General features: G+C 39.2%; 1 protein-coding gene across 3 annotated transcripts in view; it reads left to right on the top strand.

Moving 5' to 3' along the window:
• Window positions 1-8,148, top strand: part of ECHDC1 (ethylmalonyl-CoA decarboxylase 1) — a 64,623-nt gene that overhangs the window by 2,512 nt on the left and 53,963 nt on the right. The gene's annotated exons all lie outside the window — the stretch shown is intronic.

Below are 8,148 nucleotides of genomic sequence, written 5' to 3'. Positions count from 1 at the left end.
TATCTGATGGCATCTATTCTAATTGCCCTTGTGTTGTTGGATATTGGAAAGGTAATATATGAGGACAGAACAGGCTCCTTACAAGAGAGAAGATATATTGTTCATTGATTTTGTAATTCCACAATAATAATTTCAAATGCTAATGATTTTGTAAGCCTTGTTCCTTATTTTCTAGTTTAGCTCTTTGTTCTTTTCCCTAAACAGAATATTGTGGAAAACGGGCAAATTTAGCTTTTGAAAATAGCCATCAAAGTCCTTATCAAGGTTTTTTGGGCACTTTTTAAAATGTTAAGCCATGGTAAATATGGAAAAGATCAGGACTTCTGCCTCACGTGAATTTTCCATTGAGTTTCTGTTCTATATCTGACATCTCCAGGGGCACAACATGCATAGAGAATATCCAGGTAAAAGCTTGGATGTATTGCCTTTGGCTCTGACTCTGTATATACACCTTTCGTTTTTGTGAACTGACCTGATAAGTGATCTTGAGAGCTTATTTTCCCTAGACTGGAAGCAGGCCTAAGGAACCCTGAGTCCTACTCTATTTGATCTTCTTCAAATGGAACAAGATAAAGGCAGCCGCAGGTTTCTTTTACCACATAAGCCTCTTAGACAGACAGACAGATGGACATAAAGAAGGGAGAACAGAACTGAGAAAATCCCATATAGCAGCAGTTCCAGGACAGATAGTTTCACTTTGTTTCCTAGTACACAAAGCTATACACTGAATTACTTGTTTTTGGCTCAAAACCAGTATCTTCCTTTGGAAGCTGAAGAAGAGAAGGTGAGACAAAGTAAGTCAAATCTCAGGTTCCCTCTTTAAGTTTGCCACTAACAGTTATGAGGTACTAACCTCAGTATCACTGGGTGAATTGCCTCTCATCCGGAGAAAGTTAGAGAATGTAACAGGCTGGACCTGACCTAGGATTCCTCTTGTAAGAGAAATGTTATATAGTTAACAAAGAATATTACTAATCAGATCCTTGTAAAATATGTATTGCCAACTACACATATTATAGATAATAGAGTGATGTCTTATTTATTACTTCATTTCTTAAAAAGTATTAATATTTTTATTAATGAAACAATACAGATTGTGTTGTATGCAAACCCATTTTGTAAATATGGAAAGAAAATCATACCTTGCACATTTGTAGCTACATATCCTGGACTTGCATTTCATAGAAACCCAACAGTGAAATAAATTTTTTCTATTTTGCAAATAGAGATCTTACATTTAGTTTAGGAATTGATGGGTAGGTACTGTAGTTCCTACACAGTAATAACCATGTTAGGGGTCATTTAATTCCATAAATATTAAATGTGAAACTGTGTGCTAAAGGCTGTGAATAAGATGCAGTCCTGCCCTTAAGAATTTTTTAATATAGTGAAGGCAGGCACTTTATTTCTAATTCTCTATTATCTAGTTTCTGGTTGTACATTGAGTTTTAAGAAATATCACTACCTTTAATAAGAACTCTTTAGTAGTTGTCAGACCTGCCAGACTATGTGGCCACTGTGTCCTTTGTTTAGTATCTTTATGGCTACATGTTTTTTGTTTAATATCTTCTATGTAATGAAATAGAGTATTTAAGAAAGTAGTTTTGAAATTGGCCGTTTAGGGGCGCCTGGGTGGCGCAATGGTTAAGCGTCTGCCTTCGGCTCAGGGCGTGATCCTGGCATTATGGGATCGAGCCCCACATCAGGCTCCTCCGCTATGAGCCTGCTTCTTCCTCTCCCACTCCCCCTGCTTGTGTTCCCTCTCTCGCTGGCTGTCTCTATCTCTGTCGAATAAATAAATAAAATCTTAAAAAAAAAAAAAAAAAAAAAGAAATTGGCCGTTTAGAAGATTGGAAGAGATTACTGGTAAAGGCAGAGACAGCCCCCAAAGTTTGGAATGATATTCTTCAGTTAAAAAGAAAGGTTATTGAGAAATGTAGCATACATACATATAGTGAAAAGTGCATAAGAAGAATTTAAAGAACAACAGAAAATACCACTGTATCACTTACCTAGGTTAAGAAAAAATACACCCATGTTCTGAAACCTGACTTTTTTAGTATGTGTTAGGTGACTCAGGCAATAGTTTTCTTCATTTTTCCTTCATTTATTTTCATTCTGGCCAACTGTAATTCAACCTGAATTTCAAATCAGGAAATAAAAATAATAATACTTTATGGAAGTAGTATATGAACAATAGTGTTGTACAATTTTATAACCATCTCATAAATATTTTTATTAAATCAGATGCCTATGTACAAAATATGTTCTTGTCCCTTCAAAAGGCTTGTGGTTCTAGCTGTGGAGTTACATAAAATAATGTCTAAAGTTTAAAGGTTTTTATAAATTGATAATTTATTTAAAAATAAATATGTATTTATTTGGAGGAAAAGAGTAAAAACTGGTTGAGAGCATTTTTGTTGTTTTAAAATTTGACAAAAGGTAATCTTTAATTGTAAAAAGGAAACGTGGGCCTTGCTTTTTTTTTTTTTTAGATTTGTTTCACAAAGGGTAATGGAACTATATAATTTTCATGCTAATAGATGAGCAGGAGCATAATCTTTTAAAGAAATGATACTCTGAAAATATATAAATGAGAGTATTTTAAATACTCCCTCTGCCAATACTTTGGCCATAAGGCACTACAAAGAAAAGCAAACCTGAGTTTACATTTTCTTTTGGTTACTCAGGAGACCTGGAATATTGCCTGATTTTTGTTGTGCTTCTGCTTAGAATTTTGAAACTTGGAAAGAATGAAGGCAAATAAAATATGATAATTTTGTGCAGGTGATTTAATGCTTTGGATCCATTTTTGCCTATAGAAAATCCTTAGATTTCTTTTTTTAAGATTTTGAGAGAGAGAAAGAGAGAGCGAGAGAGAGTGTGCAAGCACATGAGCCAGGAGAGGCAGAGGGAGAGCTAGAAGCAGACTCCCTGCTGAGCAGGGAGCCCAATGCAGGGCTCCATCCCACGACTCTGGGATCGTGACCTGAGCTGAAGGTAGATGCTTAACCAGCTGAGCCCCCCAGGCACCCCAAAAATGCTTAGATTTCATGATAAAAGTTCACTGGTTAAGAAAATAAAATCCCTTTATGAAGTTAAGACTGTATTTTAAATATAATGTAAATCTCTAATAGAGCTTAATAAAAGAAGGGACTTTATTCTGGTTTCTATTAGATAGTTGAATTATTTTTGCTTTTGGTGTGCATATTTTGTTTCCTTGATAAAACTAAAACATTTTTGAGGGTAAAGCTACTTTTTTTTCTCTTTGAAACAGCAAAGGGGAGATCACTAGTAGGAACTCAATAAATACCCATTTAATTGTTACCAATTATAGCTTGCCAAATGCTTTTATGATATGTGTGTGTGTTTATACACTAGGATCCCAGTCTATGAATTTCTTGGCCATCAAAACCTACAAATAAGTGTGGTATCCATGCAAAGAAACTATTCAACCTTTTTTTTTTTTTTTTTTACGTAGGCTCCATGCACATTGTGGGGCTTGAACTCATGACCCTGAGATTGAGAGTCATTTGCTCTACCAACTGAGCCAGTCGGGCACCCTTCAGTCCTTTTTTTATTTCTTAGAATGCAATTATTGCTTACTTTAATCTGACAATGAATACTGTCCTGTTTTAAAATATCTTAATTGCTAATATTGTCAAAATTTTTCTTTAGAGAAGCAAAGAAGTCTTTTTTTTTTTTTTTAACAGTCTTGAGGTTTTTATTTTTTTTAAACTTATCATGCCATGAGTTCATAGGAAATAGGTTCCAGCAGCACAGGCTCCTATCCATTGGTTCTTACAAAATGTGCTTTACTGGGTGAAGCAGGCTGATGCTCCAATTGAACCCAAATAACCTTTCTCTTTGGCTTCCTTGTTTTTCTGATCATTTTCCTTCACATGCTTCAGGAAGCTGTTTTGGTTCTTTGAATGCCTAATATGCTCAATATATGAATTCTCTTGGCAGGAATCAATCTTGCCCTTAACTGGTTTGTTTACAGCAGTGCCGATAGCATGCTGGGTAACATTGTAGACTCTTCCAGTTTTGCCATGGTACCGTGGGGAGCTTTCATTTTTGAACAGTGCCCATCCCCTTGATACCTACAATATCACCTTTCTTGGAGATTTGCACGTATGTGGCCAAAAGAACAGATCCATGTTTCCTAAAAGGCTAGAGAACATACAGCGGGTGTCTTTTTTTCTCTTTCCCTTTGTGTTGATCAGTTTGGCAAATTACTGGAAGATGGCTGTTCCCATCACAACTCATTTTGAATTTTACATTTTGGTATATTTCACTATTTTTCCCATGGAGGTTGACTCCTGAACTTGGGTCTAGGGGTTGTGAAAGAGGAGTGAAAAAGAACAGTGGTTAGATTGCATGGTGGTGGAACATAATGGTCAGGAAAGAATTCTTGAGCCTTGTATGGTACAACAGTTTATTTTAGTACAGGCTCAGGACCCTTGGGCAGAAAGAGCTACACTTTTGCTGTATGAAGTTGGTGGTTGTATGCTTGGTGCTCAAGAGGGAGGAGACATGCGGGGTGGGTGTATTAGATCATAAATGTCTTCTTCGAGTTTCTACTTGTAGTGGTAAAACTACTATTGCAAGACTTCTGTGGTGCTTATCATTCAATTCAGTATTAACTATCAGCAAGAGATACAGGCAGTCCTGAGACCCTGTAAAAATGTAGCAATCAGGAGGAGGGGAAAGATGGCAGAGGAGTAGGGGACCCTGTTTCAGCTGGTCCCCTGAATCTAGCTGGGTATCTGACCATCCTGGACACCCATGAAAGCAGCCTGAAACATAAGAATATACATGTGGATCTCTACAAACAGAACATCTCTGGCACTTGGTCTTGGTCTCAAGGTATGAAGCGGGGAGCTGAGAGTCTGCAGGCAGATTTTGGAAGAAAAACAGAAGGCGGGGGAGCCACTGCACTCGGGCGCTAGGAAGTAGAAGCCTCCCAAGCTGGGGAGCGGCTGCATTAGCAGACTGGTAGCCATGGGGAAACCAGACTTAAACTGGGAGCTTGGGAGTCTGCACGCAAACCGGGAGTGGCTTGAGGTTTTAGAAGCACAAAGGGCAGAGACCTGCCGGCCCTGGGAGCAAGGACTGGGAGAGTGGCTGTGGGGCACACAACCCGGGACACTGAGGGTTTTTAGCAGCACCAACAGAAACGGAGTTAGAGTGGCCTGGAGAGCTCAGTGGAGAACAGACTGCGATCACTCTGCTCTGAGACAGAGGTTTGGATAAGGTCATTGCTGCTCTGACTCTCAGAAGAGATGCAGAAAGCCGCTGGGGAAAGCCACCAGAGAACAAAAGCCCAGAAAAACCGTTCTCACTGTGGCCACCCCCCCCCCACCACAGGGGGCAGGGCAACCCTACCCAAACAGGGTTGCCGGAGTATCAATGCAGCAGGCCCCTCCCCCAGAAGGTAGGCTAAAAGAACAAGAAGCCCACATCCCTAAGGTCCCTATAAAACAGGTCCATCTTGCTTGGGTCCTGGTGAATAATTTGGACTCTGTACATCCCCACGACCACACCACATCAGAATGACAAGGAGGAGGAAGCCCCAACAAAAGAAAGAAACAGAGACTATGGCCTCTGCCACAGAACTAATGGATATGAATATAACCAAGTTGTCAGAAATGAATTTCAGAGTAACAATTATCAAGATGATGTATAGGCTTGAGAAAAATATTAACAAAAATATAGAATCTCTAAGGGCTGAAATGAGAACGAATCTGGTGGAAATTAAAAATTCTATGAGTGAAATGCAGTCTAAACTGGATGCTCTGACTGCCAGGGTAAACGAGGCAGAAGAATAAATTAGTGAGTTAGAGGATGAGATGATAGAAAAGAAGGAAAGAGAAATAACATGGGAAAAAAAACTCCTTTTTCATGAAAAAAAGCAACAGGAGATTACTGACTCAATGAAACGTCCCAATGTCAGAATTATCGGCATCCCCAAGGGGGTGGTGAAAGAGAGAGGTCTAGAAGAGATACTTGAACAAATTGTAGCTGAGAACTTCCCCAATCTGGTGAAGGAAACAATAATTTGTGTCCAAGAGGCAGAGAGGATCCCTCCCAAGATCAATGAGAACAGACCAACAGCACGACATAAAATAGTGCAATTCACAAATCTTAGATCCAAGGAAACAATCTTGAAAGCGGCGAGGGGGAAGAGATTCCTTATGTACAGAGGGAGGAACATCAGAATAATGTCAGACCTGTTTACAGAGACCTGACAAGCCAGAAAGGGCTGGCAAGAGATATTCAGAGCACTGAGTGAGAAGAACATGCAGCCAAGGATACTATATCCAGCAAGGCTGTCATTCAGAATGGATGGAGAGACGAGCTTCCAAGACCGGGAGAAACAAAGAATATGTGAACACCAAGCCAGCCCTACAGGAAATATGAAGGGGGGGGGGTGTATAAAAGTAGAAAGACCCCAAGAGTGATACAGAACAGAAATGTACAATCTATAGAAACAAGGACTTCACAGGCAACATGACAACATTAAAATCATATCTTTCAATAATCGCTCTCCATGTAAATGGCCTAAATGCTCCCATAAAATGCCACAGGGTTGCAGATTGGATAAAAAGATATGACCCATCCAAATGCTGTCTACAAGAGACTCATTTTTTTTAAAGATTTTATTTATCTATTTGACAGAGAGAGACAGCCAGTGAGAGGGGGAACACAAGCAGGGAGAGTGGGAGAGGAAGAAGCAGGCTCCCAGCAGAGGAGCCTGATGTGGGGCTCAATCCCAGGACTCTGGGATCACGCCCTGAGCCATCAGTGAAGGGATGGAGAACCATTTTTCATGCCAATGGACCTCAAAAGAAAGCTGGGGTAGCAATTCTCGTATCAGACAAATTAGATTTTAAGCTAAAGACTATAGTTAGAGATACAGAAGGACACTGTATTATTCTTAAAGGGTGTATCCAACAAGAGGCTCTATCAATTATAAATATCTATGCCCCAAACAGGGGAGCAGCCAACTACATAAGCCAACTATTAACCAGAATAAAGAGACATATAGATAATAATACATTAATAGTAGGGGACCTCAACACTCCACTCTCAGCAATAGACAGATCATCTAAGCAGAAAATCAACAAAGAAACATGAGCTTTGAATGACATACTGGACCAGATGGACCTCATAGATATATACAGAACACTACACTCCAGAACTGAATACTCATTCTTTTTGAATGCACATGGAACTTTCTCCAGAATAGACCATATACTGGGTCACAAAACAGGTCTCAACTGATACCAAAAGATTGAGATTATTCCCTGCATATTCTCAGACCACAATGCTTTGAAACTGGAACTCAATCACAAGGAAAAATTTGGAAGAAACTCAAACACTTGGAAACTGAGGACCATCCTGCTTAAGAATGATTGGGTAAACCAGGGAATTAAAGAAGAACTGAAGCAAATTATGGAAACCAATGAGAACGAAAACACGTCGGTCCAAAACCTATGGGACACTGCATAGCCATCCAAGCCTCACTCAAAAGAATAGAAAAATCTAAAATGCCATCCTCATACTCACACCTTAAACAGCTGGAGATGGAACAAAAGAACAGGCCTAAGCCACGCATGAAAGGACAACTGATTAAGATTAGAGCAGAGATCAATAAATTAGAAACTAGAAATACAGTAGAGCAGACCAACAAAACTAGAAGCTGGTTCTTTGAAAGAATTAATAAGATCAATAAGCCACTGGCCAGACTTACTCAAAAGAATAGAGAAAGGACGCAAATTAATAAAATTATGAATGAAAGAGGAGAAATCACGACTAACACCAAGGAAGTAGAAACAATCATTAGAAACTATTATCAAGGGGCGCCTGGGTGGCTCAGTTGTTAAGCGTCTGCCTTCAGCTCAGGGCATGACCCCAGGGTCCGGGGATTGAGCCCCGCATCAGGCTCCCTGCACCTCTGGGAACCTGCTTCTTCCTCTCCCACTTCCCCTGCTTGTGTTCCCTCTCTGGCTGGCTGTTTCTCTGTGTCAAATTAAAATAAAATAAAAAATAAAATAAAATAAAATAAAATAAAGTAAAGTAAAGTAAAGTAAAGTAAAATAAAGTAAAATAAAATAAAGTAAAATAAAATAAAGTAAAATAAAA

The sequence above is a fragment of the Ursus maritimus genome, unplaced genomic scaffold, assembly GCF_017311325.1.
Source record: "Ursus maritimus isolate PB19 unplaced genomic scaffold, ASM1731132v1 scaffold_13, whole genome shotgun sequence".
Taxonomy (NCBI): Eukaryota; Metazoa; Chordata; class Mammalia; order Carnivora; family Ursidae; genus Ursus; species Ursus maritimus.
Note: the sequence above shows the minus strand (reverse complement) of the source record. Positions and strands in the feature narration are given on the sequence as shown.